The 25,125-nt window shown below is 33.7% G+C and overlaps 1 protein-coding gene across 9 annotated transcripts in view; it reads right to left on the bottom strand.

Annotated features, from left to right (window-relative positions):
• The window catches only part of LOC144320383 (uncharacterized), a 232,843-nt gene that overhangs the window by 15,737 nt on the left and 191,981 nt on the right, over window positions 1-25,125 (bottom strand). For 2 of the 9 annotated variants that reach the window (XM_077908857.1, XM_077908860.1), the window contains one exon: window positions 4,622-4,661. The exons of the other annotated variants lie outside the window; for them this stretch is intronic. The gene's annotated coding sequence lies outside the window, so the exon portion shown is untranslated. The remainder of the gene's footprint in view (window positions 1-4,621; window positions 4,662-25,125) is intronic. 9 annotated transcript variants of the gene reach the window in all.

Genomic DNA, 25,125 nt, shown 5'->3' with positions numbered 1-25,125 from the left:
GTCTCTGTCTCTGTCTCTGTCTCTCTCTCTGTGTGTCTCTCATGGATAAATAAATAAAATCTTAAAAAAATATTTAAAAAAAAAGAATATTAAAATTTAATTCATTGAATAATTTTTAAAGTTATACCCTAGGCATAAATACTATATTTTCTCAAGATCTCAGTTTCTTTGTTTTTTTTTTTTTTTCCTTTGGGGTTTTTAATAGTATCAGTAGGAAAAATAATATTTGCAAATACTCCTCCACTTATTGACAATAAACTAAAAGATAGCCTTCCTTTAAATTGCAATCTCACCCCTAAAAGATGTTTGCTAAAATGTCACTATTTAGGTAGTTAAATTTCACAGAAAATCCTGAAGCTTTATTAGAGCTTATATTTTTAAACTTCTTTTCTTATTTAAAGTTTTAGCAGCATGGTTAACATTTAAAATAAGTGACTAGTGTATATATTTCTTATTATTGATTTATTTTTTGGTTTTCTCCAATGGAGGTGATAATAAGCAAATATCAGGAAGCCAGGGATGTGCTGATGTGAAGGAAATGGAGGATGCTAATGCTTAAATTGTAAAGAAGAAGAGAGACAAATAAAAGCATAGTGAATAAATAGTGCCTAAAAAATTGGAATATTTGCAAATACAGAATGAAATATGATTTTAATATAAAGAAATCGGGACATTATGAAGCTTTAAGTATTGAAACCAATTTGTCTATGAATTATGTGTTATACTAAGCTAAATTACAAAACTTCCAAACACATTTTTTCCCTTCTGCTCATATATTATCCATCTTCCTAAAAGATTGCCTCTGATTTGTGACCTCACTCCAATTTTTCTTTCCCCCTGTTTGGCTCGTGTTTTCCATCAAACCTAATGTGTAAATCATAGTTCATTTTTTCAGTGAAGAATTCCTTAGTTATATTTTGATGTTATTCTTTAGATAAGGAACCGCAAATTTCTAGATAACAAAAAAGGATGTGTATTAAATGTAGAAAACCACTTCTATCCAAAATGTAGTTGTCTTTTTTAATGATACAAAGTATAAACTTTAGCAAATTATGAATTTGCTTCCCTTGTTATAGAGAAAGAAAATATTACTAAATATTTATAGAGTTTTCTAAGTAGACTTCTTTATCTTAAAACCTTATAGTTGTATGTCTCATTGTGCTTTCTTCTAACACCATTTAAAAAATATATTTTAAGAATTCTAGTACTCATTTCTCAAATCTATTACTGGTCAGATGGATGTTATGGACTGTTTAGAATATAATTATTATCTATTATAATTATAATCTTATACTCTATAATTATTATCTATTATAACTATTCTCTTATACTTTATAATATTATTTTTTAATATTTAAGTGAAATATGTAGTATATCATTTTTATTTAGTTTATTGATTATTCTCCCTGCAAATTAATTAAATGAAGACATAAAGGAATTTCATCTTCATCTAACACTAAATATATACCCAAGGTCCTGGGTATTTTGTTGTGCTTTGCAGATATTGTATTTTTTGAAAATTGAAGATTTTTAGCAACCATGTGTCAAGCAAATCTATTGGTGTCATTATTCCCAAAGGATTTTCTTGTTTTGTTTTTGTGTCTTTGTGTCACATTTTGGTAATTCTTGCAATATTTTTTTTCTTAATTTTTAAAAAGATTTTATTTATTTGAGAGAGTGTGTGGGATCAAGGAGGGAGAAGGGCAGAGGGAGAGGGAGAAGCATGCTCTTTGCCAAGCAAGGAGCCCAGTGAGGAGGGCCCTGGGATCGTGATCCAAGACCAAGGCAGATGCTTAGCTGACTAAACCATCCAGGCACCACTCTTGCAATATTTCTATCCTTAAATTAATATTACTTTGTTATGATGATCTGTTATCAGTGATCTTTGATGTTACTATTGTAATTATTTGGGGGTGCACAAACTGTGCCTATATAAGACAATGAATTTAATTAATAAATGTTGTATGGATTCTGACTCATGCACCAACAGGCTGTTCCCCCATCTCTTTTCCTCTCTTTGGGTATTCCCATTCCCTGAGATATAGCAACACTGCAATTAGGCCAATTAATAACCCTGTGATGGCCTCCAAGTGTTCAAGCAAAAGCAAAAGTCACAGCTCTCTCACTTTAAATCAATAGATAGAAATTATTAAGTTTAGTAAGTAAGGCATGTCAAAGGCCAAGATAGGGCAAAAGGTAGGCCTCTTTGGGCAAACAACCAACTTGTAATTGCAAAGAAAATGTGCTATTCTAGTGAACACAAATGATTAAAACAAAACAAAACAAAAAGAACAGCATTACTGCTAATATGCAGAAAGTTTGAGTAATCTAGATAGACCAAACCAGCTTCAACATTCCCTTAAGGCAAAGCTTATTCAGAACAAAGTCCTAGCTCTGTTCAAGTCTATGAAGGCTGAGAGATAAAGAAGCTGCAGAAGAAAAGTTTGAAGCTAGAAGAGGTTGGTTAATGAGGTTGAAGGAAAGAGGCCATCTCCATAACATAATAGTGCAAGGTGAAACAGCAACTGCTGATGAAGAAGCTGCAGCAAATTACTTAGAAGATTGAGCTAAGATAATAATGAAGGTGGGGGCTACACTAAACAATATATTTTCAATGTTGTTTTGGAACTTTTTTTCAATTTTCAATACAGCCTTATTTTGAAAGAAGATGTGATATAGAAATAAATACCTGCTTCAAAGCTTCAAAATATACACAGACTCATTAGGGGCTAATGTAGCTGGTGACTAAGTTGAAGGCAGTGCTCTTTTACCATTCTAAAATTCCTAGGGTCCTTAAGAATTAAGCTAAATGGACTCTGCCTCTGCCTTATAAATAAAATAATAAAGCCTGGGTGATAACACATCTTTTTATAGCATGGCTTACTGATATTTTAGGCCCACTGTTGAGACCTACTACCCAGAAAAAAAAAATCTCTCAAAAAATTATTGCTTATTTACAATGTATCTGGTAACCCAAGAACTCTGATGGAGGTGTTCAATGAGATTAATGTTGTTTTCATGACTGCTAATACAATGTCCATTTTGTAGGGCTTGGGTTAACAACTAATTTCTACTTCTAGTCTTATTTAAGAAATACATTTCACAAAGCAATAACTGCCATGGATAGTGATTCTGCTGATGGATCTGGGCGAGGTAAATTGAAAATCTTCTGGAAAAGATTCATTATTCTAGATGCCATTAAGAACATTCATGATTCACAGAAAGAGGTTAAAATATCAAAATTAACAGGAATTCGGAAGAAGCTGGTTCCAAATGTTTGGATGGCTCTGAGGGGTTCAAGACCTCAATGAAGGACATAACTACAAGTGTGGTGGAAATAGCAAGAGAACTAGAATTAGAAGTGGAGCCTGAAAGCTAAGACAGCAATGGAGTAGGAAGACCCTACGCTCATCTCATACCTCTAACACAGCTAGAAAACTAGCAAATCATTCCAAATATCCCAGAAATTAACTGGAAGGCTGACAGAACAAACTCCACAATTAAAGGGAGAGAATATAATGTAAGAGTTGCAGTGACATGATTTAGGGGAGAAACATATTGTGGGTGCTGCAGAGGGAAGGGAGCCATTGTTACAGAGAAAAGTAAGAGAGAAAGGAGCACATAGAGGAACATAAAAGGAGAACACTTCCCTTAAGCCACTGGGTGGGAAGATGAGGGAGCTGATTTTTGTTAGTTCTTGCAATCAGCAGGGCTTAAAGACCTGAGTTTTAAAGGTCTGTAGGCTTGGCTGAGAGAGTTCTGAGGGCACTGTGCTCCTCTTGGAGAGAAGGCAGGCAAGCAACCTTGAGGAAGAGGGCATGGAAACAGTAATCTGAAGAATGCCTGAGGCACACAGAGGGGAGATTATTTGCTTCTTTTGGAGTGACTCCCTGAGAGACAGTGTTCACAGAGATGCCTGTTTGGGAAAAAAGCGAGTTGGCTGGTGCCACTTTCCTTCCCTGCCCCTCAGCAGAAACAGAAAGCCACCTTCTGGAAGCAGGGTAGTGCCATCACTGGCTGCCTAACTTGATTATACTAAGTCCTATCCCACTGTGCTCTGGAGCAACTGCCCTTCTCAGTTAATCTTGTCTCAGTCCCAGGGCAGCAGGACCCTCCCCTAGAAGACCAGCAGATACCCCTGCCCACACTATATTCTCCTGACCAGATTGTTCTACAGGGGCTCAGTACTGGTGGAGTTTGTGTCAAGGCTCGTATAACAAGCAGACCATAGCACACCCAATTAAAACTCACCATATTAGGGCCAAGGACCAATCACTGCCCATAGCAGGCAAGGAGAGCCTGCTAGCCAACTGCTTGGAAGGACAGAGCGTTCAAAACACAATAGCAGAGCACACATAGCCCACACCAGAGACACTCCCTGAGGCATGAGGTCCTGGACACTACATGACCTCTTCTTTATAAAGCCATTACTCTCAGGAGCAAGAAACATAATGGGCTTTTCTAAAACAGAAGAAGGCAGAGACTTAAACAAAAGACCATGATAGAAGAATTCATCCCAAATGAAAGAACATGATAAAGTCAGGAATGGAAACTGAAGCAAAACAGATGTAAGTAACATGCCTGATGGAGAATTTAAAGCAACAATTATAAGGATACTCACTGGGCTTGAGAAAAGAATGGAAGACTTCAGGGAAATCCTTCTGCAGAGATAAAACAGTTAAAAAAGAATCAGTCAGAAATGAATAATGCAATACTGAGATTGGAAACATGTTTGATGAAATGAACACAATACTGGAAGAAGTAGAGGAATGAATAAGTGATATAGAACACAAAATAATACAAAATAATGAAGCTGAACAAAAGAGAGAAAGAAGAATTATGTGTACAAGAATAGACTGAGCGAACTGAAGAGACTCCATTAAATATAGTAGCATTCATATTATAGGAATCTCATAAGAAGAAGAGAAAGAGAAAGATGCAGAATATTTATTTAAGGAAATCATAGCTGAAAACTCTCCTAATCTGGGGAAGGAAACAAATCCAGATCCAGGAGGCACAGTGAACTCCCATCAAAATCAACAAAAGCCGGCCTACACCAAGACATTTTGAAATTAAGGTTGCCCAAATTAGTGACAAAGAAAAAAAATCTTAAAGGCAGCGAGACAAAAGAAGTCCTTAACTTACAAGGGAAGAGCCATAAGGCAACTGGATTTCTAAAGAGAAACATGACAAGCAAGAAGGGTGTAGCATGATATATTCAATGTGCTAAATGGGAAAAATCTGCAGCCAAGAATATTCTATCCAGCAAGTCTGTCGTTCAGAACAGAAAGAGAGATAATTTCCCAGACAAACAAAAACTAAAGGAGTTAATGACCACTAAACCAGTCCTGTAGGAAATATTAAAGGGGACACTTGAAGTGAAAAGGAAAAACCTAAAGTGACAAAGACAAAAAAGGAACAGAGAAAACTTCAAGAAACAATGACAAAACAAGCAATAAAATGACACTAAAAGCATATCTATCAATAATTACTCTGAATATAAATGGAATAAATGTTTCAATCAAAAAACATAGGGTGCAAGAATGCATGAGAAAAACAAGACCAATCTTTATGCTGCCTACAAGAAATTCATTTTAGACCTAAAGGGACCTGCAGATTGAAAGTGAGGGAGTATAGAAACATTTATCATGCAAATGAATGTCAAAGGAAAGACAGAATAGCAACACTCATATTGGACAAACTTTAAACCAAACAACAGCAAAAAACAAGAGATGAGCAAGGACACTATATCTTTAAAAAGGAGACAATCCAAGTAGATCTAACAACTGTAAATGTTTATGCCCCCAACATGGGAGCACACAAATATATTAATTAATGACAAATATAAAGGAAGTCATTGACAATTACACCATACTAGTAGAGGACTTTAACACCCTACTTACATCTATGGACAGGTCACCTAAACAGAAGAAAACAGGGAAACAGTGGCTTTGAATGACACTCTGGACCATATGGACTTCACAGATATATTTGGAATATTCTATCCCAAAACAGCAGGATACACATTCTTTTCAAGTGCCCATGGGATATTCTCTACAATAGATCATATACTAAGTCACAAATCAGGCCTCAACAAGAACAAAAAGGTTGAGATCATTTCATCTATATTCTCTGACCATAACACTATGAAACTTGAAGTCAATCACAAGAATAAATTGGAAAGACCACAAATATACGAGTTTAAACAACATGCTCCTAACCAATGAACTTGTCAACCAGGAAATCAAAGGGAAAATAATATGTAAACAAATTAAAATGAAAAAATAACAGTTCAATATCTTTGGGATTCAGCAAAAGCAGTTCTAAGAGGAAGTATATAGTAATATACTCAAGAAGTAAGAAAAATCTCAAATAAACAACCTACTCAAGGACCTAAAAAAAGAACGACATACAAAGCCTAAAGCCAGCAGAAGGAAGAAAATAGTAAAGATTAGAGAAGAAATAAATGATATAGAAACTAAAAAACAAACACAAAAAAATAGAACAGATCGATAAAACTAGGAGCTGGTTATTTGAAAAAAATTAATAAAACTCATAAAAATTGATAAACCCCTATACAGACTTATCAAAAAAAAAATAGAAAGGATCCAAATGAATAAAATTACAAATAAGAGAGGAGAAATAACCCAACTACAGGAATACAAACAATTATAAGAGATTTTTATGAAAAACTATATGCCAGGGCAGCCCCGGTGGCTCAGCGGTTTAGTGCTGCCTTCAGTCTAAGGCCTGATCCTGGAGACCCCGGATCCAGTCCCACATCGGGCTCCCTGAATGGAGCCTGCTTCTCCCTCTGTCTGTGTCTCTGCCTCTCTCTCTCTCTGTGTCTCTCATGAATGAATAAATAAAATAAAATAAAAACTATATGCCAATAAATTGAACAACCTGGACGAAATGGATAGATTCTTAGAAACACATAAACTACCAAAACTGAAACAGGAAGAAATAGAAAACTTGACCAGACTATTAACCAGAAAAGAAACTGAATCAGTAATAAAAAATCTCCCAACAAACAAAAGTTCAGGGCCAGATGATATCACAGGTGAATTTTACTAAACATTTGATACACATTAAAAATAATTATTTATTTATTTATTTATTTGAGTCAGAGGAGGGGCAGAAGGAAGGGAGAGGGAAAGAATCTCAAGCATAATACATGCTGAGTGCAGAACTGATGCAGGGCTTGATTTCACAACCCTGAGGTCACAACTTGAGCCAAAAACCAAGAGTTGGATGGTTAACTGACTGAGGTACCAAGGCAACTCAGAATTTTACCAACATTTACAGAAGAATTAATATTTATTCTTTTCAAACTATTCCAAAAATAGAAAAGGAAGGAAAATTTCCAAATTCATTCTATGAGACCAACATTACCCTGATGTCATATCCAGGTAAAAACTCCACCAAAAAAGAAAAGTATAGGCCAATATCCCTGATGAACATCTTTTCAATAAGATACTAGCAAACTGAATCCAACAGTATGTTAAAAGAATCATTCACCAGGATCAACTGGGATTTATTCCTGAGCTGCAAGGGTTGGTTCAACATTTGTAAATCAAGTAATGTGATACATCACATTAATATAAGAAAAGGTAAGAACCCTATGATTCTTTCAATAGATGCAGAAAAAGTATTTGACAAAATACAACATCCATTCATGATAAAAACCTCAACAAAATAGGGTTGTAGGAAATACACCTCAATGTAGGAAAGGACATATATGAAAAACCCACAGTTAATATTATCCTAAATGGGGAAAAGAACTGAGAATTTTTCCTCTTGTCAGGAACAGGATAGGGTTGTCCACTCTTATCACTGTTATTTAACATAGTGTTGGAAGTCCTAGCTTCAGCAATCATACAACAGAAAGAAATAATAGGCACCCAAACCAGTAAGGAAGAAGTAAAACTTTCAGTATTTACAGACTACATGATACTCTGTATAGAAAACTGGAAAGAGGACAACCCGGGTGGCTCAGCAGTTTAACACCACCTTCAGCCCAGGGCATGATCCTGGAGACAGGGAATCAAGTCCCACGTCAGGCTTCCTGCATGGAGCCTGCTTCTCCCTCTGCCTGTGTCTCTGCCTCTCTCTCTCTTTCTCTCTGTCTCTCATGAGTAAATAAATAAAATCTTAAAAAAAAAAAAAAAAAGAAAACTGGAAAGAGTTTACCAAAAAATTGCCAGAATTTATATACAAATTCAGTAAATTTGCAGGATACAAAATCAAGGTACAGAAATTCTGTTGCATTTCTACATTACCAATAAGGAAGCAGCAGAAAAAGAAATCAAGGAATCAATCCCATTTACAGTTGAACCAAAAACCATAAGAGACATAGGAGCAAGCCTAACCAAAGAGATAAAATATCTCTACTCAGAAAACTATAAAGCATTGATGAAAGAAATTGAAGATGATACAAAGAAAGGGAAAAGCATTCCACGCTCATGTATTGGAAGAACAAATATTGTTAAAATGCCCATAGGAGTGCACTTGTGATGAGCACTGGGTATTGTATGGATGTGTTGAATCACTATATGTACACCTGAAACTACACACTGTGTGAACTAACCAGAATTTCAATTAAAACTTAAAAAAATATGACTAAAAAATGCTAACTTAAAAAAGCTAACTTGAGCTTTTTGTAAGTCATAATCTGCTGGTAGAGGGTCTTGCCTCAATGTTGATAGCTGCTGACTGATCAAGATAGTGATAACTGTGATAACTTCTTTTTCTTTTTTGCATTTTTTTTTCAAATTTATTTTCATTAAAAAATTTTTTTGACAATTTCTTACACTAGGATAACAATGGAGGCACCAGAGTCAGTTAAGCGTCTGACTCTTGGTTTCAGCTCAGGTCATAATCTCATACCCATGAGGTTGAGCCCTGGGTGGGGCTCCAAGCATACTCAGCTCAGAGTATGCTTAAGACTCTCTACCTCTCCCTCTGTGCACCCTACCTGGCTCTATCTCCCCGCCACCCCCCACACACACCCGCTCTCTCTCAAATCAATACATCTTTTGAAAAAAGGTAACAATGAAGTTTGCCACACCTATTGTCTCTTCCTTTCATGACTGAGTTCTCTGTAACAAGTGATAGCTGCTGTTTAATAGCATTTTACCTGCAGAACTTCTTTCAAAATGGGAGTTAATCTTCTCAAACCCTTCGATTTCTTTCTCAACCAAGTTTATCTAATATTCTGAACACTTCATTGCCATTTCAATAATCTTCACAGCATGACAGCAGGAGTAGACTCTACCTCAAGAAATCATTTTCTTTTTTATTAAGTTTTTATTTAAATTCCAGTTAGTTACTATACAGTGTAATATTAGTTTCAGGTGTACAATTTAGTGATTCAACACTTACAAACAACACCCAGTGCTCATCAAAAGTGTGTTCCTTAATCCTCATCCACTATTTAATCCATTTCCCCACCCACCTCCCATCTGTCAATTTGTTCTCTATAGTGAAGAGGCTTTGTCTTGTTCTGCCTCTCTCTTCCATTTTTTCTCTTTGCTCATTTGTTTTGTTTTTTTTAAATTCCACATATGAGCAAAATCATATAGTACTTGTCTTTCTCTGATTTATTTCACTTAGCATAACATACTCTAGCTCCATCCACATCATTGCAAATGGCAAGTTTTCATTCTACTTTTACGGCTAAGTAAAATCCTATTATACACACACACACACACACACACACACACACCACTACTTTATCCATTCATCAGTCAGTAGATAGTTGAGACATTTTGGATCTTTCTATAATTTGGCTATTGCAGATAATGCTGCTATAAACATTGGGATGCCTCTATCCCTTTGAATTAGTATTTTTGTATTCTATGGGTAAATACATAGTAGACTAATTGCTGGTTCATTGGGCAGTTCTAGTTTTAGCTTTTTTTGAGGAACCTCCATACTGTTTTCCAGAGTGGTTGCACCGGTTTACATTCCCACCAACAGTGTAAGAGGATTCCCCTTTCTCCACATCTTTACAAACATCTGTTGTTTCTTGTGTTGTTGATTTTAGCCATGATGACTTATGTGAGATGATATCTCATTGTTTTTATTTGCATTTCCTTGACAGTGAGTGATGTTGAGTATCTTTTCATGCATTTGTTGGCCATCTGTATATCTTCTTTAGAGAACTGTGTGTTCATGTCTTCTATCATTTTTAAAATGGATTATTTGGATCCCTGGGTGGCACAGCGGTTTAGCACCTGCCTTTGGCCCAGGGCGTGATCCTGGAGACCCGGGATCAAATCCCACGTCGGGCTCCCGGTGCATGGAGCCTGCTTCTCCCTCTGCCTGTGTCTCTGCCTCTCTCTCTCTCTCTCTCTCTCTCTGTGACTATCATAAATAAATTAAAAAAAAAAAAACTCTTATCCCATTAAAAAAATAAATAAATAAAATGGATTATTTGTTTTTTAGAGTGTTACGTTTTTTAAGTTCTTTATATATTTTGGATACTAAGACTTTATTAGATATGTCATTTGCAAATATTGTCTCCTATTCCAAAGGTTACCTTTTAGTTTTGTTGATTGTTTTCTTCATTGTGTAGAAGTTTTTTATTTTGATACTGTCCCAATAGCTTATTTTGCTTCTCTTTCCCTTGCCTCAGGAAATATATCTGGAAAGAATTTGCAATAGCCAATGCCAGTGAAGTCACTGCTTGTGTTCTCTTCCAGGACTTTAATGGTTTCAGGTCTCACAATTTAGTTATTTAATCCATTTTAATTTACTTTTTGTGTAGAGAAAGTGGTCCAGGTTCATTTCTTTGAGTGTTGCCATCCAGTTTTCCCAATAACATTTGTTCAAAAGCTATTCTTTACCTATTGAATATTCTTTCCTGTTTTGTCAAAGATTAATTGACTATATAAATTGTGGGTTCAATTCTGGGTTTTCTATTTTATTTTCCATTGATATATGTGTCTATTTTTGTGCCAGTACCATACTATTTTGACTACTATAGCTTTGCAATATAACTTGATGTCTGGAATTATGATGTCTCAAGCATTCTCTTTGAAGTAAAGTATGTATATTGTTTTGTTTAGATGTAATGCTATTATGCAGTTAATAGGCTATAGTGTAAACACAACTTTTATATTACCTGGCAAAATCCAAAATTAATTTGACTTACTTTGTTGTGACATTAACTTTATTGCAGTGATCTGGAACTGAACCTGCAATATCTCCAAGATATGCCTATAATTTATTTTTTATATATTTTTTAAATATTATATTTATTTATCCATGAGAGACACAGAAAGAGAGAGAGAGGCAGAGACACAGGCAGAGGGAGAAGCAGGCTCCATGTAGGGAGCCCAATGTGGGACTCGATCCTGGGACTCCAGGATCATGCCCTGGGCCGAAGGCAGGCACCAAACCGCTGAGCCACCCAGGGATCCCATGCCTGTAATTTATAATGAAATTTATACATTTCAAGTTGAGTTTATAATTACATTCCCCACCAAAGCTAGTTTTCTTTTAGATAAATGGCAACATATTGGTAGGTAAATTACCGGAAGTATGAGTATGTAATTTTTAAAAATGATAGTTAATATTATTAACTGTATCAGGATTCCCCTTTATTTTTTCTTTACTTTAAGCAGGGCAATTTAGTGAACTTCAAATTTTAATAGTTTTTTTAGGAACCATACCACCACTCCATTATTCTTGGATTGCCAAATATTTCATATGCATCTTTATTAAAATAAATGGACATATAACTAAAGTACTAAATTTTCAATTTACTGATAGGAGAAACTGAGACAATAAGAAGAAAATTGAATTTTATTGTTGTCCTTTAATTGCTACCATGCTTTTATGTTACATCTAGCCATCTATTTTTTAAATTTTCATTCTCATTTCAAAATATAAATAAAGTGCATCACTCTTTGAAGTCCACATTTCTGGTACTAAGGTAGAAAGAAACAGTTGTGATAAGCAGTCTCTTTGATGATAGGTGAGGCTGTTTGCTAATGTACATAAATGCATAAACACTTAAGTCTTTTCAGCCTCAAGTAAAGACCTAATGAACTTTGAGAAAATTCAAATAGAAAAGCTCTCTATATTTTTTATTTATTTATTTTATTTATTTATTTTTTTTCTCTTTTTTTTTTTTTTTCTATATTTTTTAAAGTGAGGATAAAGTTGTCATAGTCCATATATCGCACTGGTTCTTTCTTGTTGACTCAATATTATATTAATTGAATCTCCAGTTATTTTCAGGAAAATAAACACTGGACAATTGTATTATTACCAGTAATCTTTATAAATGGGCCAAGATTAGATAGAATTCTGCATGTGAATTATTATCTATCTACCTATCTGTCCATCCATCCAACCCAATCCATATCAATGACTCATTTGATTTTGTCCTATTCTAATCATAAAATAAATTTCCCCTCCGATTTAGTCAAGTCAAAAACAATATTTAAGAGCTAATATATCTATATTGCTTGATATGTATATACTCATGCTGACATAAATTAGAAGTAAACTGGCAAAGATAGAGATGCCTAGAGAAACTATTTTTAAGTTCTGATTTCTCATTCACTGAAGTAAGCATTTTTAAAGTAACAATATTTTTCCAGAGAGACACGCTAAAGTGATAATACTCAAATCATCTATATACATATGAGGTAATATTTCTATGACTTTACTAAAAAATCCATAGAATTAAAGAAAAAATATTTTTAAAAAGAAAGTTAATTTAAATAAGTATTACATTAAGTGTTGTCCATCTTAAGAAAATCAGATCAATCCTTTAGGAGTTTATTCATGATTACTTCCTATATTATTTTGTATTGGCTTCCCCTCTTGCTTCACATGTAAACATTTCAACTTTATGGAAAAGTGGGCAGAGCCAGACATCAGCTCAGAAATGGAAAATTGTATTTTCAGACATAATTCACAGGTTAAAACTGGTGGGAATTGCTTTCCTCTGTGTGTACTGTTAAGGATGATGCATTCCACAAAATGTGTGTTGCTCTCATTTTTTCTCTGAAAATCAAAGAATGCTGTGAGATGTAGATGATGATACAGGCGATGCTATAGACCTCTACTGAATTAACAACTCTGGGTTTCATCTGCAATCTGTTGATATAGGCTGACTCTCATGTTATTTTCTTTTTTTTTTTCTTCTTTTGGTTGGAAAATATAATCTTTAATAGTTGAATAAATTTCTCTCTGCACATTCACTAATAGTAAATCTTTTTAGATCTCATTCAGCTTTATCGTTCCATCTGGCAGTTCAGTTGTTGGCCCAGATATATTGAGGTCCAACAGAATGCAATTGAAATCTCCCTTCAAAATAAAGTTCCTGGCATAAAGGAAAAAAAAAGTCCATAAAAAGCCTCATCCTTGGGACAGAAACTTTTATAATAGCTCTCAGATGTTGGCCTTGGATAATAGTTCAGACTGTATTATTTGGGTATGAACCTTGAACTCTCCAAGTCTTTTCTCTTGCTGTTTCTTTGCCTTTTACTAGCACACCCTACATATTCTGGTCTTGTTCGCTTGACATATAAAAGAGAATCCAACCTTAAATTATGTATAAAATAATCTCTCTAGTATTTTTCCCTACTATTACTCAGCAAAGCAATATAGAGGAAACTAGTAGTATCACTACTAAAACACTATACATGTTTAGTGTTCTGTTTTTAAGACTTTTAGAGTACTTTATTCATGTTCTATTTATTCTGATATATACATTAGAATATTTAAGTATAAATGGAGAAGCACCAAAATTGTTTAAGTAATGGAATTACAAAAAAATATCATTAGTCTCTTAACAATTAGTTTGTGCTTTTTATTTGTATTTTTTAAATACTTTATTTGAGAGAGAAATAGAGGTAGAGAAAGGGAGAGAGAGAGGGTGAGAGAGAGAAAGAGCACACGAGTATGAGTAGGGGGAGGTGCAGGGAGTGAAGGAGACTTCCCACTGAGCAGGGAGCCCAAAAGGGCTCATCCTAGGACCCTGGGGTCATGACCTGAGTTGAATGCAGAGGTTTAACTGACTAAGTCACTCAGGTGCCCCTAGTTTGTGTTTTCTAAATTAGTATTGTACAAAAAGTCATTTTTAAAGAAGTAGGGCTTCACTGCAGCTTGTTCTTTCTGTTGGATGAAATTTAAATGGAAAAAATGTGGTGTGAAATGAATAATATGCAAGAGACAGGGAATCTAATATATACCTAGATATGAGTGCCAGCTTTGATGTACCAGTCACTTCAGATAACACACATATTTTTGTTTTGTTTATATATGTATTTTTTAAGTTCCCAATGGAAATTTCATCTATTACCTCAAAATGTACAACTCTACAGATACTATTCTTGTGACTTAAACTGAGTTAGTGGAGAAAGGTTATAGAATACCTGCATTTCTGAATTCTTCATGCATCTTGTATTCTTATTACTATATATAATAAATTTCTAATTACAGAAAGATAATCCAGTCTTGCTAGAGTAAGGAGAAAGAATTTCTTAAGAGGTGTAGATATAAATTAATTGTGAAAAATGTAAAGAAAAAGAAACCCTAGGCTGAGACTTCAGAATCAACTCTCATTATCATATTATAGAACTGCTCTCTAGGAGAACTTGCCTCTGCCTTACAAAGACATTTTTTTTAAATTTTTCTTTTTATTTATTTATTATAGTCACACACACAGAGAGAGAGGCAGAGACATAGGCAGAGGGAGAAGCAGGCTCCATGTACCGGGAGCCCGACGTGGGATTCGATCCTGGGTCTCCAGGATCGCGCCCTGGGCCAAAGGCAGGCGCTAAACCGCTGCGCCACCCAGGGCCCTACAAAGACATTTTGAATTATGACTCTTAACCTTGTTTTATGAAACTCCAAGAGATATTTGGGTAGAATTCAGAGTGCCTGAGAAATCGGTTGGGAAAAACAATTACATATTTATTTTTTAACATCTGTAATTATAAAAATAGACAATACAATTAATAGCACGTGTGACTATGAAAACTAAAATGCAGAGATATTTTATATCATTATAGTTGTAAATTTCTAAAGATGAAGTATATACCTTCATCATTATGTCATGATTTTGATAAGTCATAGACCTATTGTTTGATCATGCTATTTATTTCATTGTAAAACACAAATATTATATTGAAAACTTTAAAAACTATTTTGATGCATTATTTCTAACTTTTCTTTGTGAATTTGTTTTCTTTTACACGTATATTATTTTTTAGAGCAGTTTCAGGTTTATAGCAAAATTAAGTAGAAAGTACAGAGAATGTTCATATACTCTGCCCTTGTACACACAGCCTCTCCCACTATCAACATCCTATGCTAGTGTGGTATTTCGCTACCTACATTGACAAGTCATTATCATCTAAAGACTACAGTTTATATCAGAGTTCATTCTTGGTGTTGTACATTCTGTGGGTTTTGACAAATGTATTATGAAATGTATTCACAATTATAACATTATATAGAATAGTTTCACTGCCCTAAAAATCTTCTGAGATCTACCAATTCACTCCTTCCTGTTGTCCTAACCTCTGGCAGCCATTGATCTTTTTTTTGTCTTCATAGTTTTGCCTTTTCCAGAATATCATATAGTTGAAATCATAGTGCGTAGCCTTTTCATATTAGCTCTTTTCACTTAGTAATAAGAATTTAATTAGTAATAAGAATTTAAGATTTATCCATGTCTTTTCACGACTTAATAGCTTATCTGTTTTTAGTGGATAATGGATGCACCACAGTTTATTTATACATTCACCTACTTAAAGATATCTTGGTTGCTTCCACATTTTGGCAATTATGATTAAGTTATAATAGACATCTGTGAGCAAGATTTTGTTTGGATGTAAGTTTTCAACTCTTTTAAATAAATGCCACGTAGTGTGATTACTGAACCATATGGAAAGAAGATGTTTAGTTTTGCAAGAAATTGCCGAACTGTCTTCCATAGTTGGCTATATCACTTTGCACTCCAATCTGCAATTAATAAGAATTCCTGTTGCTTCATGGTCTTCACAGCAATTGATGTTTTCAATTTTTTGGCTTTTCATCATTTTAATAGGTGTGTATCTCATTTTTTTTTCATTTATAATTCCCTAATTATATATGATGTTGAACATCTTTTCAAGTTTATTTGCTATCATTATGCATTCTTTGCTGAGGTGTCTGTATCTGGGTATTTTGCCCATTTTTTAATCAAGTTGTTCATTATCTTAATTGTGAATTTTCAGAGTTTTCGATATACTTTGGATAACAGCCCTTTATCAATTAGGTCTTTTACAAATATCTTTTCCCAGCCTTTGTCTATTTTGAATTAATTTTTGTAAAGGGTCTAAGGTCTGTATTTTGGATTCAATTTTTTTTTCTCTTTTGGCCTTTCTTTCTTTCTTCCTTCCTTTCTTTCTTTCTTTCTCTTTCTTTCGATACTAGTTGTTCTAGCACCATTTATTGAAAAGACTATCTTTTCCCCATTGTATTATTTTTGCTTCTTTGTCAAGATCAATCATCTATATTTATGTAGGTCTATTTCTGGGCTATTTTGTTCCATTAATTTGTTTATTTTTTTACCAATACACATAGTCATGATTACAGCAGCTCTATAGTAAGTCTTTGAATTGAGTAGGGTAAATCATCTAACTTTGTTCACCTACAGTATTTAGAATACATTATTTTAGAAAATTTAGACTCTATTGATATTCATAAAATAACTGCTGAGATTTTTATTGAAATTACATGAAATTTATAGATCAATTTGGGAAGAACTGATATCTTGATGCTAAGTCTTCCATGAACACGGAATATATCTCATTTATTTAGTTCCTTGATTTCTTTCATTACAGTTTTGCAATTTTCCCCTTACAGATTTTGTATATATTTTGTTAGATTTATGTTTATGTATTTCAGTTTTTTGGATGCTATGTAAATAGTAATGTGATTTTAATTTCAAATTCTATTCATTTGTTGCTGGTATATAGGAAAGCAATTGTTTTAAGCTTGTATCCTAAAACCTTGCTATTACTGCTTGTTAGTTCCAAGAGTTTTTTGGTTGATGCTTATTTCCTACATAAATCATATGCCAAAAAAAAAAGTTTTATTTTTTCTTCCCAATAGATCTATTTTATTTTCTTATCTTATTGCATGAGCTAGGATTTCCACTATAATTCTACTTGATTAAACATTATTCTGAGAAGGCATTTATAAGCTTTATCTGAGTTTCAGTGGTCCTGTGTGTCTGTCCTCTGTGACAGACAGAGATAAGAACTGCCATTCTACAAAAAAAGAAAATACTGCTAAAAACAGAATCACCTGTTTTGGCCATGATCCCAGTCAGTATACTAAAGATACAAATTCTCTTTTAAATTAGATTTTTAGGTTAGTGCTACTGATTAAATCTAAATCATGTAAGTACTGTAGTTACAAGAAAAAAAAAAAAAAAAAAAAGACCTGTGGGAATCCTGTTGTTTGGTTTTTGCTGCATAATTCCTGAACTGTGTGCCAAATCATCCTAAGTCATCTATGTCATTGTGTGAACACTATCTCCAGATAGTTCACAACTTCACCATTAGATCATACTGCCTTCCTCTGGGTGACATCGTATCTGTATAAAGTTGGGTTTGGGGAGGTAGTTGTAAGAAAAAGTAACTAGTAAGAAAAAAAAAATCAATGTTAAACAGAAAACAAGGGTGGTGGTAGATAATCTGAGCTTAAGCTTTAAGAAGTGTGTAATACTTATATTTGTATGTTTGAAGTTTTAAGCCAGAAATTCTCCCATAATAAGTTGTATTAGTAAGCCAGCTGATAGTGTAATTGTTATCCCAGTCATTAAAGCTAGAAATATTGGACTACTCATGTTTTTCTTCATTCCTTACATAAAATTAGTCTTTATCATTAAACTCAAAAAAATTTAATCTGTCCTTCTTTCTACATCTCCCAAACCGGTTTAGTTTATCTTTTTATGGTTTTTCAAACCAATAATTGGAATAGGCATCTAGCTATTTTTCTTACTGTTAGATTCCCCCTTCAATCTTCACTCCCTCCAAAAAATTTTGTCCAAAATATAATATCACCTTAGAAAAATTTGGTTATTCCCTATAATTGGAAAACCCACAATGTTACATTATATTGAACATATCCCATATATTTTATTCCATGGAAATGTCTTAAATGGAGTTCTACCCTTTAAACAAAACATGCCATGTAAGTTTTTTTTTTTTACTAATTTTCTGATTTGTAAGAGTTTTTCATAATGCCAATTTTACTTTTCCAATTTGAAATCTAAAGCACAGATTCCTGAACTCTCAGTTTGTGTTGATACTAGTGTCCCAGAAATTGTTTCCCAGTGCTCCTAGGGAATAAATAACCAGATAAAAAGATGATAAAAAGATAGATAATCATAACCTTTTAAAGTTTTATTTATTAAGACAAGTATAAGTAACCTATTAGGCATTTGTATCCAAACAGCTACTACACTGTTAGGATAAAATAAAATAATACACAAAATTTAAAGAGTAACAATATTTTATTTTATTTTTTTCTTTAAATTTTTTTAAAGATTTTATTTATTCATGAGAGACACAGAGAGAGAGAGAGGCAGAGACACAGGCACAGGAAGAAGCAGACTCCACACAGGGAGCCGGACATGGGACTCGATCCCAGGTCTCCAGGATCACACCCTGGGCTGAAGGCGGCACTAAACCGCTGAGCCACCCGGGCTGCCGGATTAACAATATTTTAATTTAATATTTAAATAATCACAGTTATAAAAAGAATAATAAATCAATTTTTAAATAATCACAGTCACTAAGATAATGTTTGTGTCTTTTAGTAGTAAAATTCTTGAGGACACACATTTGGAGATGTCTTATAGGTAGTAAGTGTAAATTAACAGCTGGTGAAATCCTGAGTGTGAATGAAGAAGTAGAAGCAGATGCTGAAACAATGTGGCATTCTAACATTAAGAGATTGAAAAAAACCCAGCTAGAAACTGAGAATGGAGAAGTATGTAGAACAGTTGTAAATAATGTCACAGAAACTACGGGGGAAGAATTTTATGGATGGAATGTTTTCCTTGTTAATTTTTATATAGATTTTTAGTTTATTTCCATAAATTGGTCACATTACTTACTGTATCTCTTTATTTCTAAATAAATCTGATATTGTGTAAGGTCTTATAAAGTAGAATTGGACAAACTTTGAAATGACGTGTTTGAGTCCCAGCTCCACAGATCATCTTGTGTGCAATCACTAGCCAGGCACTTAGTTTATCTGGATATGTAAAATAAAATAACAGCATTTACTTCCTGACACTGTAGAAGCACTAAAAATCCTGTACATGGGAGTTAGAAAAGTGCCCAGCATAAATCATTGCAAAGATCTACAAAAATGAAATTGTTCTATTTTCATCAGATAAGCTAGCAAATTCCTGTTAATATATACATTTTATTTTTGTATGTTTAACAATATAACTTCTTTTTACTAAAGATTTTGTTTTCCATCACAGTCTTTCATCCATGGGTTCTAGTTAATTAATATAATCACCCAGCATTAGCTTTTGTCTTTTGTTTTCTTACTATTGCAAACAGTAAATGATTTTTGTATTATATCTCCTTAATTTATCTCCTAAGAATTATCTCTACGATTATGTGTTTAAATAGCTTTGACTTTATTTTAGTCAAATTTTCTTATATTTCTTTTTACCAGCTAATATTTTTCATTTTTCTAATTCCTTCTTTTAAATATTCTTCATTTTAAATTTAAATTGACCAACATATATGAATTTATTTTGCTAAGTATTTATTTATGCAAAGTATTCATGTTCTTAATATTTACTTTAATAGCCATTCCAAATATAAAACCTGTTAAAATTTAAAACATAACGTCTTTCTATAAGCTAGCTACTGCTGTTAGTAGCAACTCTACACTTTGCCAGGCATCTCAATTCACAATCTTAGTGACCAAGCTGCTACTTCTATGCTTTTCTGTTGTATCCAATTTATCACCAGGTCTTATTAACTATTCTCTCTGCCACATCTCTAAGCCAAGTCCATTAATTGAATAACTCCCTCCACAAATGAAGATGCTAAATTATTTCAAATAACGGGTGGTATTATATCTCTCACTTATTTCATGAAGACAAAATATATAAAGTGATACAGCTGTGAAATGTTTAAAAACGCTGTGCACATTTAAGTAAAAAATGACTGTGTGTGTTTTTATTAGCATGTGAATACTGTTCTTTATTGTTGGGCAAATCTCTAATATGAAGTTCACTTTCTCCAAGTATGAAAATGGAGATAATACTCAAATGGTTATTGTAAAGATAAAATGATAAAATAAACATAAACTGGAAAATAAAAATTATACAACAGACCTTCCATTTGCTTCCAAAAGGAAAAGTATAATTTATTCTGTAGCTAAAATCCTGAAAGCTCCTGGAACAAAAATTATTATTTTTAAGTAAATACTATCTTCACCAAGTTGGGTGTATTTCCGAATATGGATTCCAGGGATGTGGGATTGCGGTGAGAAAAGGCAGCAGGAAGCCTCCAAACTAGTCCTATGTGCACAGATTATCAAACTACCACTTCCTGAATCCTGGTAATTCCTTATTATTTCCCACTGTAAAGGTTGTAAGGCATGGAAATCACATGGTATGTGGATGACTGAGACAGTCTAACAGCAGACATGTATATTATTTATAACTATTTATCCAAGAGGTATCCCCTCGATAACTGCACAATAATTATTTTTCTCCCTTCTCTCTGAAATGTTAAAATGAATAAGCCAGTAACTTCTAAATTCTCTGAAATAATGAAACGTTCTTCTCATCACATTCTTAACCTTGAATTTAAAGAGTACACACGTATTTGAAAATAGTATTAGTAGTTTAGTAATTTGAAAACTTTCCCTCACCCAAATTAATTATGGAAATTTACAATTAACAAACAAGAAATGAAAAGGATTTAGGCAATCTCCGACTTTCTGACAGCTCATTCTAAATTGACCCCAAATTGTTGTTTTTTTAACATATATTTATCACTTTTAAATGTGTTAATTGTGTTGCAAGCACTGCAGCTGGGATTAATTTAGGGAGTTTGAATTGCCTTCTCTACAGCTGGTGAACACTGAAGCAAAACTGTAAAATAAGCTTTGCTAAAAGAATTAGTTTGCAGTGTTAATTATTCAACCTTTCCTTCAGAATTCTTTCTAAGAAGTCTAGTCCTAAATTATAAGAGGAATTGTCTTTTTCTTATACTATGAACAGGAGTATGACATTTGGTTGTTTATGATGCTAGTTTTATGTGTATCCTTCTCCAAGGTTAAACTTGCAAGTTTTTGGAAAAAATAATACATTCCAATAACAAAATGATATAATGGGAAACCAACTAATGCTTAAACATGAACACAATAAAAAAGAGAGGTTAGAGCACCTTTAATATTAATTAATTATTTATTTCATGTTCTTTTATCTTTACCTACTAGAGACACTATTCTGGAAGTTATTATTTTTGAAGCCTCAATACTCTTCTTTTAACTGTCCCCTATAGATGTCTATGGATATGTAAAAAACATAAAAGGCTTGTTCCCTAAGCATAGGTAAATGTGATGAACAAGGTCCATCAACTTCCCCACCTTTCTCTCCTCCCTCATATATAAATGAGAGAGTATGTATACATCTCTCTCTCACACACACACGCATACACAAATACACACATATATGGCATTTAAGACAAGATAAGGCATCTTTTCATGTGTCTGTTATGTCTTCTTTGGAAAATGTCTATTCAGGTCTTCTGTCCATTTTTAAACTGGATTATTATTTTGGGTGTTGAGTTTTATAGGTTCTTTATATATTTTGGATACTAGCCCTTTATCAGATACGTCATTTGCAAGAATCTTCACTGATTCAGGGGGCTGTCTTTCAGTTTTGTTGATTGTTCCCCTTGTTGTGCAGAAGCTTTTTATTTTGATGAAGTCCCAATAGCTTATTTTTGCTTTTGTTTCCCTTGCCTCAGGAGGTATATCTAGTAAGAAGAGGCTATGGCCAATGTCAAAGAGGCATTGCCTGTTTCTCTTCTAAGATTTTGATGGTTTCCTGTCTCATATTTAGGTCTTTAATCCATTTTTTAAACTTAAACTCAACTTCTTTATTATTGATATTTTTAACATATACCAATGTGGAGAAAATTTACTAGTATTTTATTTATTTATTTATTTATTTATTTATTTATTTATTTATTTATTTTACTAGTATTTTTTTAATAATAAATTTATTTTTATTGGTGTTCAATTTGCCAACATACAGAATAACACCTAGTGCTCATCCCATCAAGTATCCCCCTCAGTGCCTGCCACCCAGTCACCCCCACCCCCCGCCCTCCTCCCCTCCACCACCCCTAGTTAGTTTCCCAGAGTTAGGAGTCTTCCATGTTCTGTCTCCCGCTCTGATATTTCCTACCCATTTCTTCTCTCTTCCCCTGTATTCCTTTTCACTATTATTTATATTCCCCAAATGAATGAGACCATATAGTGTTTGTCCTTCTCCAATTGACTTATTTCACTCAGCATAATACCCTCCATTTTTAATTTATTTTTGTGGACGGCATAAGAAACTGGTTAAAAAAAAAAAGACAAGATAGGTATTTTCATACATACTTCCTTGAGTATGAAGATATGGACAAAGAAAAAGTAGTGCATAAGGGTGGTCTCTGATACTATTTCCTCCTTAAATTAGAAAACGATCTCAGAAATCAACTCTCTTAAAATTGAGTATTAATTACATAGAAGAAAAATAACCTAAAAATACTTTATCAGGTCTGGATTTAATCTCTTATTAGCTTTGACCACAGATAAAATAATTTAATTATTTGAAATAGAAGAAAAATTCCTAATTTACAAGATACTTTAATGATATAGTATATGAAAATTACTTTGTCAACAGCTTTAGCATAGATTCTTAATAAATACCCACTAATATATATTCTTTTAATTTTTTTTTACTTTTTTAATTTTTTAAAAAAAATTAAAGACTTTATTTTTTATTTGAGAGAGAGAGAGAGAGAGAGAGGCAGAGACACAGGCAGAGGGAGAAGCAGGCTCCATGCAGGGAGCCCGACATGGGACTCGATCCCGGGTCTCCAGGATCATGCCCTGGGCCGAAGGCAGGTGCCAAACTGCCAAGCCACCCGGGCTGCCCTCTTTTAATTTTTATTAAGAGAAATTTCAAACATACGTCCAAGGAGAGGATAATAAACCACATGTATCCATCATCCATATTCAAAATTTAAAATTCACCAATCATTTTGAAAATATAGGTATTCTTTATATTCTTTCCACCACTTCTTTTTCCTTATAATTTTTGTTGTTGTTGAAGATAACAGGTCCTTCATCATGTGGTTCTCTACAATTTGGATTTTGCTGGTGGTATAAATATGGTTATTTAACATGTTTCTTCAACCCACAAATTTCCTATAACTGAAAGTTATATTGGAGGCTTGATCTAAATATACATAAAAAAAATATCTGATTCCCTATGGTTTCTTGGTTTATTATCTGTTCCTATTCCATCAATTCTCTCCATTTGCTTGAATGGTTGATTTATCAAGTCTTTTCGAAACTATAGTTTCAAATGATCCATAAATTAAGAGAAGGTGGGGCAGCCTGGGTGGCTCAGTGGTTTAGCACTGCCTTGCGCCCAGGGCCTGATCCTGGAGACCCAAGATGGAGTCCTATCTCAGGCTCTCTGCATGGAGCCTGCTTCTCCCTCTGCCTATGTCTCTGCCTCTCTCTCTCTCTCTCTCATGAATAAATAAATAAAATATTTTAAGAAATTAAGAGAAGGTGTACAGTGTTTTATCAGAAATGTCTCTTTTCTCAATTTAAAGTTCTATTTAGGACTCAGTCCTGCCCTAAACCAAATTGTCAATGGCAAGCTCACTTATGAGCAGGTTTCTCATGATCATTTGGATAAGTCAATGATTCAACAAATGAGTACTGAGATTGTTATATATGCTATCCATTTTTTTAAGTGGTGGTATTTTAAAAATGAACATACAATGAAAGTTCAAGTAGCTTACGTTCCAGTGATACTCATTAACTATCTTGAGATATCTGTCACCACGGCAGGGTGGGGGGCTGGGGAATTGTGCTACATGGACTTGCCTAAGTGAGAAACAGTTAATAAGAAATCAGCATGTGCAAACTCTAGATGATTCTAGCCATAGCACCACTCAATTTTGGGTCTGAATTGTAAATGTTTAAATATACCTATTTCTTCTTCTAATCAGGTAGATTTGTCTATATTTCTAGGCAAAAACCAACTTTTGTGGACTAGTTTTTGGTTTGGTTTTGTTGATCAACTCCATCGATACACTTATCTGTACTTTTAAAAAAAAAGATTTTATTTATTTATTTGAGAGAGAGAGAGAGAGAGAGTGCAAATGAGGGTAGGGACAGAAGGAGAGAATCTTCAAGCACACTCCCTTGCTGAATGTGGAACCTGATGTAGGGGTGGATCCCCAGATCATTACCTGAGCCAAAGTCAGATGCGTAACCAACTGAGCCAGCCAGGTGCCCTTTCTACTTTATTATCATTTCAATCTTTTATCAATTTTGTCTACTTTTTATCAATTCAATCTTTTATTTTCACTTTCCCCATTTTTATTACAGCAAAATACACATAATATAAAATTACAAACTTAACTATTTTTATTTCTTTCATTTAAGGTTTTCTAGCTTGATTGAGGTACAATTGACAAATAATATATTTAAACTGTACAATGTGATTGATATATGTATACATTGTGAAAGGATTTCCACCAAGGTAACACATCCATCACCTCAAATCGTTATTCATTCATTCATTCATTCATTCATTCATTCATTTTTTGGTGAGAATGCTTAAGATTTATTCTCCTAGCAAAATGCAATATTATCAACTATAATCACTTTAGATAGCCAGAACTTATTCATTCTACATAAATGAAACTTGTAACCTTTGGCCAACTTCTCCCTATTTTCTTCACCGCATAGCCCCTGTAAACCATCATTCTATTTTCTTTCTGTAAGTTTGGCTTTTAGAATATATATCACAAATGCAGTATTTATATTTCT

Source organism: Canis aureus, chromosome 9 (genome assembly GCF_053574225.1).
Source record: "Canis aureus isolate CA01 chromosome 9, VMU_Caureus_v.1.0, whole genome shotgun sequence".
Taxonomy (NCBI): Eukaryota; Metazoa; Chordata; class Mammalia; order Carnivora; family Canidae; genus Canis; species Canis aureus.
Note: the sequence above shows the minus strand (reverse complement) of the source record. Positions and strands in the feature narration are given on the sequence as shown.